The sequence below is a fragment of the Amblyomma maculatum genome, chromosome 7 (assembly GCF_055883805.1).
Source record: "Amblyomma maculatum isolate TAMU_Amacu chromosome 7, ASM5588380v1, whole genome shotgun sequence".
NCBI lineage: Eukaryota > Metazoa > Arthropoda > Arachnida > Ixodida > Ixodidae > Amblyomma > Amblyomma maculatum.
In genome coordinates this window covers 32,581,104-32,590,845 of record NC_139350.1, presented here as the reverse complement: position 1 = coordinate 32,590,845, position 9,742 = coordinate 32,581,104, and the positions used below count along the sequence as shown (strand labels likewise).

Here is a 9,742-nt window from a genome sequence, read left to right as displayed (position 1 = left end):
TGAATCTTCATTAAAGGAGTATAGACACCAATTTTCGAAGCGTCTGAAGAGATGGGATTGCTTTCCCAGATATACAGAGATGCTACCCATGCAATGCCAACCTCTTTCGCTGCCGCGAAGATATTTTAATTTGATTTTAAACACAAGCCAGGCAAACAACCCGTTTTTCAAAATCCATCAACAGCGACATCATTGTGACGAAAACGTGATCAAAGGTAAACAGCATGACGCCATCAAACAACCATGACGTCGAGTTGCCAGAGCAAAGAACAGTGACGACACACTAACATCCTGTCTGTTTCATTTGTGCTTGCTCGTGGAGGTACACGCTGCTGCTCGCTTTCCGCACGAGTGCCTCTCACGCGTTTGAAGCTAAACATGGCTCATAACTGTGTTGTAGACTTCTGCCAGAGCAAAACAGGCGAAGCGATTGTGTTCCACGGCTTTCCCCGCGATGAAGCGCAACGCAAAGCTTGGGTAGACTTTGTTCGCACGTCCGGACGCGCAGATTGGATTCCGAGGAAGGGGAGTAGAATTTGCTCGCTTCACTTCACGCCGCAATCCTACAACTTCAACCCGAAGTTAATGGTGCAGTTCGGCATGACAACTAAACAGTCGCGCTTGAAGCCTGGCGACGTGCCCAGCATTCTCTACACCACCAGCGCTGAAGTCGACACAAGACCGCCGAAACATGCGAAGCATCAGGTTTGTAGATCAATCAGCAATTTTCATGCAGCGTGTATGCCGTGTTTGACCACTAATTGGAACAAAAAACGCAGGTGAACGTCGACTCGTACAGCAGTACTTCCAGCTTGCAAGTTGACGACTGCAACTTGGTGTCCGAGTTGGCAAGTGCTGGTATGTCATTCGCTTTCACGCGAGCATTGGCGGCCCCCTTCTACACATCGCGATAGCGCTTGCCTGGGCGCTCGCGCGGTGTAACACATCGCAACAGTAGCTGCGCGTGGATTTTGTTGAAGTTGGCATGCATTTCTAGACCTGGAGTGTTTACAGCGGTATAAAGAGGCGGCGTAAAAGAAGAAGAAAAAAAAAGAAAAAGCCCCGCCTTATGACGCGATTGTGTTTTGCACACATGAACGACGTTTTTTCGCTATTTCAATTTTTTAAATTTTGTTTTTATTTTTGTACACCGTACTTTTTGCATCAGCAAGCACGGTTTGTTGCAATCTGAGCAATTTGACACCTTTGTACGCATTTTGTTCAGATATTTCAATTAATAGATCAATTATTGTACCTAAATTTGTATAAGGCAGCTCATGGAGTCGCAATGCCAGGCACGTGTCTGTCGCGTCACCTCATGCGAAGAGCTGAACATGAGTGTTTTATTTTTTTTTTTTTTGCATATATGATGGCAAGGGGCGATTATGACCTCTGTTAAAAAAAAGATAGTAACAAGGTGACATTCAGTACATGCAGTACATGTGTGGACTGTAGTGAAATTTGCATTTCGTGTCACCTTATCAGAGGATCACTGTTAACCTGAATTCAAAGAGCTTGGGAGTAGATTTTTTTTTAATGGTTGCATATGTGTTGATATCGCCTTATTATGCAGGCACGACTACACAATGCCCAAGCAGCTCTGTGTCAAAAAAAAAAAAGTATAGCGACACAAGTTCAGGCACAAGTGGCCATGAAGTCAATTCAAGTAGAGATTAAACCTAGAACCAGATCCTTTGGAACTCAGACTGACAACTCAAGGAATTAAGTTGGTGTGTATGCATTCACTACCTATATTCTGATATAAAGCGTGCAGTCTTGTGCTCAGTTCCATAGTTCCTTAGCAAGCTAAGTCATCTGAAGAAGTGAATTTTGATAACATAGGTGCTCATGCGATGCTTTTACAGAATGCCAGACAGAACTTGATGCTGATGACTTTTTGCCATTCATAAATGGAGACAGACTGTGCTCCACGCCTCTAGCCTCGGAGCCTTCACTTGATTTTGTTGATGACCCTAACGACAAATCAAACCGGCCTTCACTGGACAACACAGCAGCGTAAGTGCTGGAGTTGCTTACCCTGGACTACCTGCCATGGCAGCAGTAACCTTTTCTGCAAGTGCAGCAGAGATGAAGCTGCAACTTCATTCTGCAAATTGAGATAGGAAATTATTTGCCTGCACTACACATATCATATTGTAGCCTTTATGAGATCATGCCCACAACTGCACACTTTTCACTTGTATAGATCATCGTTCCACATCATCTTTTGTCAAAACTTCAGTTGCAGATTTGCATGTGTTATAACTAGTTCTTTCGTCCTCCTTTCTGTTTTTGTTTATACAAGAATTCATTCTAGTTAGCGAAAAGCCAATTTAAAAAACAAACATTTTCGTAAAACAAGCACTACAGTCATCCATCTTGTAGAAGAAACATTGTTGCATCAAGCACGATGGCACCCCAACCATAATGAAGTAACTGTCTGCAGAGAATGAGCCTGAGAGAGGAAAACAGTTATCGAATAGTGAACTGACAAAGTACATTGGCTTACAGGTCGATTCATGAAGCCTGTCTAAACAGGAAATTCATTGTATACGAGGGATGTCTCCTGGAGTTGTTCAGGTTCTGCAGCATGTGTCATCTTCCTGCTGAACCTATGTTGGAGGTAAGCAAGCTATCATAGCGAAATTCATGCCCAGCTGTGCTTTCATTACTTGTCATTCCTGGCTGCTTCTTAAAGTTATGTGTTGCAAAGTACAAAAGGCATAGTGAGTGTAAGTGTCCGTACAAGTAGGAAGCTACGTGGAGCCTGTTATACAGGACAAACAGGACGATGTATTAACAAGAGACTACTGGAACACAAGAACAACTTGGAAAGTGGCAAGGACAAAACATTTCTGGTCTCACATTGCCAATCATGTGAAACAATGAAGAAGGAGAAGTGCACTCCTATGTTTGACCAGGTTAGGATTTTGTATCGCCACAAAGATGACGAGAGAGATGGTTGAATCATATTTTATTTCAACGGACAATAAGTGTGTCAGCAAGACTTCTCTTGCTCTTTCAAGCAAAGAGGTATCTTTTTGAGTGACTTTTTGTGCAGCAGGTGAACCCAGGGGTTGTTTCACGTGATTGTTTCGTTTTCGTCAGTTTGTTTTTATCTAAGCATGCTATGGCTTGACTGATTAGTAACAACAAGTGAATGATTTTGCCATTGCTGCTGCTGTAGCTAACACTGTGCTCAAAAGAACTGGCAGTGAGAGCAGCTGTAAAGACGTGGGCACTATATTTTGTGTTGACTTAAAAGAGATGGCCATTCAAATACACAGTCAAGAAATCAGACGAAAATTTTAAAGACATTGCGATTTCAAAAATGTATATTATAACCTTATAGGGGTGTGCTGATGTTGAGACTTACTTACTTATTAATTACTTATTTACTTATTATTTATTTACTTATTTATTACTTATTTATTTCCTTCTTTAGCCTGACCAAATGAAGTGAGATTGCCAAACTCACCACGATGTGAGGGCACTCTGCAACTACTAGCCCTAAAATTCACCATGTGAAACTGCAGGAATAACACTAAATGTCAATGTTATTCATTCAAAGTGGCACTAACTGTGTCCTTGTCACAGGAAGATTACATTGATCTAAATGTCTCCGAAATTGTTTCCTTCCACTTCCTGTTATCAAGCCTCATTTGAATAATAATTTTGAAATGAGAGCAGTGCTAGTCATAGCGTGTGTATTTGAAGGAGCCACAGGCTTGCATTGGTTCATTATTCCAAGCTTTCTTTAATTTTCAGGTGTCTAGCTCAATGGCCGTCATCACAACAACATGTGAGGAGGGTCACCGCTGTACTTGGTTCAGCCAGCCAAGGCAAAAAAACTTTCTGTGCGGAAATGTTGCGATTGCCGCAGCAATTCTGTTTGCAGGGTACAGCTCTACTCAGGCCCTCCATTTGTTCAGCCATGCTGGAGTGGCTTGCTTTAGCAGGCGAACGTATGACCGCATACAGAGCCGCCTCTTATTTCCAGCGGTGCAGAAGGTGTGTAGATTTTGTGAGCCGAACCTGTGGTGAACTTTTGCATGCATTGCTCAGAAAACATGTATTTCTGACCAAACAAAAGTCAGGAACAAAAAGGTTTCATTTCTATTACAAGCATGTTGCAAAGCATATGGTGTTGTTTTGTTACCCAAGGTGTGGCAAGAGGAGCGGGCGGCATTGCTCGACGCACTGAAAGTGAGGAGCAATGGGGCAAAACTTGCTGGGGACAGCCGAGCGGACTCCCCAGGCTATAGTGCCAAATATGAAACATACTCTTTGCTCGAAACATCTGACAATAAAATCATTGATGTCCAGCTTGTGCAGGTGAGAGCAAACTCTTCTAAGTACCTAACCATTAGTCATACCCATCATTTTTCTTAGATGTTAAGATAACTCATCACCTTTACTGGTGTTTGTTCAGCCCAGCAGGCACATAAGCAAATAAATGTAGAGAAATGAGAGGCTCATTATGAGATCCACACTAAGGGAGGCAACAGCCACTCATGCTTTCTGATTAATTTGAATTTGCTGTTTGAAGTAAAGTAATCATAGAAAGAATTGATGAAAGTATGAGAAAGAACAGCCAGCAGTATGATTGAAAAACCACAACGTGTATTGCATTTATTATTTTAGGGAATATGGTGTAAGTATGGCATATACATGCTAATATGTTTATGGCCTATGTTTCTAGTAACGTCTGGAATCAGGCTAGTAGTATGGAAGGAAAAGTCAGTGTTAAAAAAATGTGCAGCATACCATGCTTCACGACTAAAAGTTTGTTTTTTCATGGTGGCTTTCAAAGCAGATAAAAAAAATTGTCTGCCACGAATTGTTTGTCGAAAAATTTGTTTTCTGGTGGGCTAGTTGTCACAGCAGTATGTTTATTGGAACAGGAATCATTTTGTACTAGTCTTGACTACAGTTTTCTTTCCAGAAGTCTAGCTCATTATTTAAATATACAATTTCTTACAGTCTACTGAAGTCACTTGCAGTGGCAACATGGAGTTGGAGGGCCTAAAGAGGGCCTTGGCCTCTTTGGATAGCCATGGGATTACAATCAACGAAATAGTCACTGATCGTCATCCTCAGGTACGAAAGTACCTTCGGACCAACCGGGCGAAGACGACTCATCTCTTTGATACATGGCACGTGCTCAAAGGTCAGTTGCAGAAGAATGCACTTAACACAAAGACAACATGCTTCGTCACTTTCAGGGATACCCATGTTCTCTTTCCAGGGCTGAGGAAAAAGCTTCTTGCCGCCTCAAATTCCGCACATTGTGAACTGATTGGGCTGTGGACCAAGTCCATAATCAATCACCTTTATTTTGCGGCGAGTGCTGGTGCTGCCAGTGGAGACCTGGCTGTCCATGTGTGGCTGAGTCTGCTGAACCACGTGCAGAATAAGCACCATGGCCACGGTGGCCTGTATGACAGGTGCCAGCATTGCCAACTGCAACCACGAAAGTGGTTTTATCCAGGTGCTGTTTCTAAGTATTAACATCATCTTCATAGAATTTAGAATGATATTGAACAGCTAAATTGCTTGTTATAAATTAAATAGATGCCTAGTTATGTTGGAATGGTTCATGAAAGATTCAATCACTAATCTCTGAATTTGTTAATTATAGATTTAACATTCAGAAAGTTTAACAAGGCCGAGAGAAAAGAACCTTGAAATATAGACTAATTTCAAACATTATTGCATGTCATTGTGTTGAAGTCTTAATATGCATTGAGCATTTCTTGTATTTTATCTGAGCAAAAGTGTACCCTTTACAGTCATAAATGAACCTATGCAGAGGCAAACCACTCAGTTATGAAAACAGACATTTAGCTTGTTTTTGTGGTAATGCAAGCTTCCTTGCAGTTTCTTGGTACTCAGATCTGTCTTGTTATTATTGCATATATTGTTTCAGACTCAGATGCATTCAACAAACTTTGCCGCCTCTTGAACTGCAAGCGTCTCCTGAATGACATTCGGCAGTTGTCACCCCACCAGCAAACATTTGGTGTGGAATCGTTTCATGCAGTCATAAACCGGTTTGCACCATAGGCTTATGCCTTTTCATATCATGGAATGCAAGCAAGGTGGGTCTGCTCAATCAAGGTCCAGCTGCCTTTCAAGCCTTGGCTAACATGAATTCTTTGTAATTATTACAGTTCCAACTGTGGCCTCATGATTTATAGCAAAAGAATGCTCTCTGCACTATTTCAAACCTGCCACACCAATTAGAAGTGCTAAGAAAGCGGGCCACATATGTCCCCTTAATGCAGTAGGCACTCTGAAAAAGTTGGGCAAAAATAACTGCTGGCTCTCTTAAAGGGAAAAGTATTTATTGCAGTGAAATGAAGGAGGCTATTCTCTAACCAATAGTTTTCTTAGTGTTTAAACCATTAGTTTCCTTTTTGAAACATGTTTTGTTTCTTTCTGCATCTTGTCTTTGTCACCTGTAACACTCATGGTTGGTGTATGCTGCAAGTTCAGCTTCCTTACACATCACTTTATTTTTCAGGCAAGTGTTTAGTATTATTAGGTTCGGTTAGGGACATATTGATGGAGATGGTCTAATGCAGTTCTCAGCCATGAATGTGTTGGGGACCTCTTGAATAACATGAGCCCCCCCCCCCTTCCCTCATGTTATTCAAGAGGTCCCCAAAACATTAAGTGGCATCTGGTGCTTTCATTTTCTACAGAGTGCTGCTACAGTTCCACGAGCAGGCCACGGAATTCCGATTGAGCCAAAGCTAAACAAACCTCTAGAAAGCCCTAAAAAATTGAATTTTACTGTGAATCGGATGCCTCTGTTTACAGTGCATCCTGATTTATATCCTGCACTTTACGGTCTGCATGAGTTGCTTTAATGCAGTTTTCATTGTGCATATTTTCAGGTGTGGGTGTTGTGGCTCCATCAAGCAACCTTGCCAAAATGGCCTTAGCAGTGTCATGGTTCTAAGAGGCTTGTGCCTAAAAACTTTGTTGGTGACAATTTTCATGCCACAGCAATAACAATAAAACAAGCAGCTTGGTCAAAAGAACAGGATGAAAAATATGCATGTTTTTGCTTATATTTTCTTCCTTTTGTTCTTTTTTCTCTCAATGTTACCATTTCATTTGTAATTATATGTTGTTGCCCTGTCTCCGCTTGGAACTTAGACAACGGTGCATTATATGACACTTTATAGGACTGCCCTGTCGGCTCTACATCATAATGAGAATGCTGGCAACAGTCACTCGGTGACAAAAAGTGGAGAGCGGCGATGGCAGCGGAGGTATCCAAAAGCGAGGAAAGGGGAGGTCACCGTGTGCCCCATCAAGGAAGCCCCTACTTATGGTTTGTAGAGCATTTCTTCTCAGTTTGCCATGCTTGAATAATATAACTGTTTTATAAAAGTATTACATATTACACTTCCTTTCATTGTACACATTATTGTGCACTAGCAGAAGGTTGGAAAATTGGCAAAGATAGTGAGTACAGTTGTTTTGTCTAATGGGGCCTGATACTGAAGGATTATATCGCGTTGAAGACAGCTGCACTTTAAAATAAAAGAAATTAAAATGCCTCTCCGCTGTGCAATATCAGTTCAGTGCGCATAAAATGCACCAGATTAATTATTTTTTTGTGATTGAAGAATAATCTGGAGCCTTCCTCAGTGGCATCACTCATGGTCTGTACATAGCCTCAACACAACCCGAAACCTAACTGAACATGCTAGTAACTTATTGTGCAAGTTTAACTAGGTTAACTTCAGTAACTATCAGATAGCATTGTTCTCTATATCCATGCTCGCCAACAAAGGAATGCACACCTTTTCTCCCTCACAGGTCATTATGCGGGATGTAATCTTTTTTTGCAAGCAGGTTTTGGCTGTCATTTCGATGCTGAGGTAAAAATGACCCAGGAGGCTGTGATGCTTTTCAACTCTAGCCTAGTTGGCTAGTGCGCACAATATCTGGAGGGGCCGTGATCATTAATTGATAATTCATTGTGCGACACGAAGCCAGTAAAGGAAGTAACTGTAAGACTGACTAATTGGTTTATGCTTCCATTTTATTCTGCTTGCTCAAAACATTTGTGTCTTTATGTGCTCTTGCAGGGTATGTGGGTCGCCTCCTCTGTGCTGTGCAGGAAGAAATGGACTCAAACAGCCAGGCTGCTGTCCCCGCCACCTCCCCGCACAAGTGCTTATGAGGTCGTCAACATATCGGATCTCGTGGAAGCGCGCAGGTCACGTTATGAACAACATGACCGCCAAATGCCTAGCACATCTGAGTGAACCTTGTCCCTGCCACCTCCCCTCACAAGTGCTTATGAGGTCATCAACATATCAGATCTCGTGGAAGTGTGCAGGTCACGTTATGAACTGCATGACCGCCCAATGCCTAGCACATCTGAGTGAACCTTCTTTGCAGACGATGATAATGTCGGCTTCAGTTAAAAGGAATGCAGACACCTAACTTTAGTTGCATATGTTTTCTTTTCTGTAATGATGCATAGCATCTTGCTAGTGTACGTGGTTCACCACATGATACGCTTCTATTATTGCTAAACAACCTATAAGTTAATTATATTTTCTTTTAATGCTTCAGTTTAAATGACCAAATGATAGCCCAGATGTCAAAAGTAGGTTTAGGTCACTCTGTGCATGAAAAGTTAAAGTGTAATTACTGATATATTGTTTATTGTCGTTCTATGAAGCTAGCAGGCACGTTGCAGTGAATTGAAATAATGACACGGGAATGCTTATGTTGAAGTTTTTTCTATGCCTCACATAGCCAGATCAAGCAGTCTATTAGGGACAAAGTTGCATGCCGGCTATGTATTAGGGTGTCCCTGTGTAATGACAGCCTCTCACCTGGTGCTGGTGTTGCAGTGGGCCATTCAAGAATAATACGATGGAGCTCATGCTCCTCACCTCGTTCCTTTCATTGCTCCTGTGCCCTACACCGCAGTTCTAACATTTTATGACCAGCCTATACACCTACTGTGAGGCCCACATTTTGGTTTCCCAAAGCTGTGGTATGTCCCTTAGCAGCAGATCCTCACTTCGACTCTTACCATAACTGATATACCTGTGGAGCAGCGGAAAGTGGCTTGCGTCCATTATCAGCGCCATTTCCACCTCGCTAAACACTGCAGCAAATATCACCTTTAGCTTTCTGAGACAACCATCTTTACAAAGTAACTATATGCCCGATAGTTGCCAGCAGCTACTTGCAATTCTCCGGCATTTACTTTTCTCTTCCTTCTTTATGGGCATCAGCCATTCCCTAGAATGGACACAATTTTACCATACACTCCTGATAGCAAGTGCATGCCCCTTTCAGAGGCAGCCATATGTGCCAAAGTATGTTGCTAGCTAGACCACTCTTTTACCCAGTGGTGTCGCTAGGGTCACCCGCACCCGGTGCAGAGGCACGGCTCCCCCCCCCCTCCCTTGTTTTAGGCACCAAATCGCAACTTCCTTTCTATCTGTTCAGTCCTCATGATTTGCTTCAAAGCCAAGTTTGCTCTGCACCTAGCCACGCGATGCGAGTGATGTGGCTTTTTTTTTCTTTTTTTAACACTTGGACGCAGCGATCGTGCCCCACGATTGACAATTCAGCAAAAGATCACTTCAAAAGCACATATTTCCGAAAAACGCAGAAACACTAGCACGTGTAAGTAGCGAGGAAATTCACTGAGCAAGCAGCTTAAGACAGGTGATTCCCCAGTATGAGACCATACGTT

At 42.3% G+C, this 9,742-nt stretch overlaps 1 pseudogene; it reads left to right on the top strand.

The window, feature by feature from the left end:
• The first annotated feature begins 600 nt into the window (after positions 1–600).
• LOC146182922 (uncharacterized) lies at positions 601–8,203 on the top strand (annotated as a pseudogene).
• Positions 8,204–9,742: the final 1,539 nt, after the last annotated feature.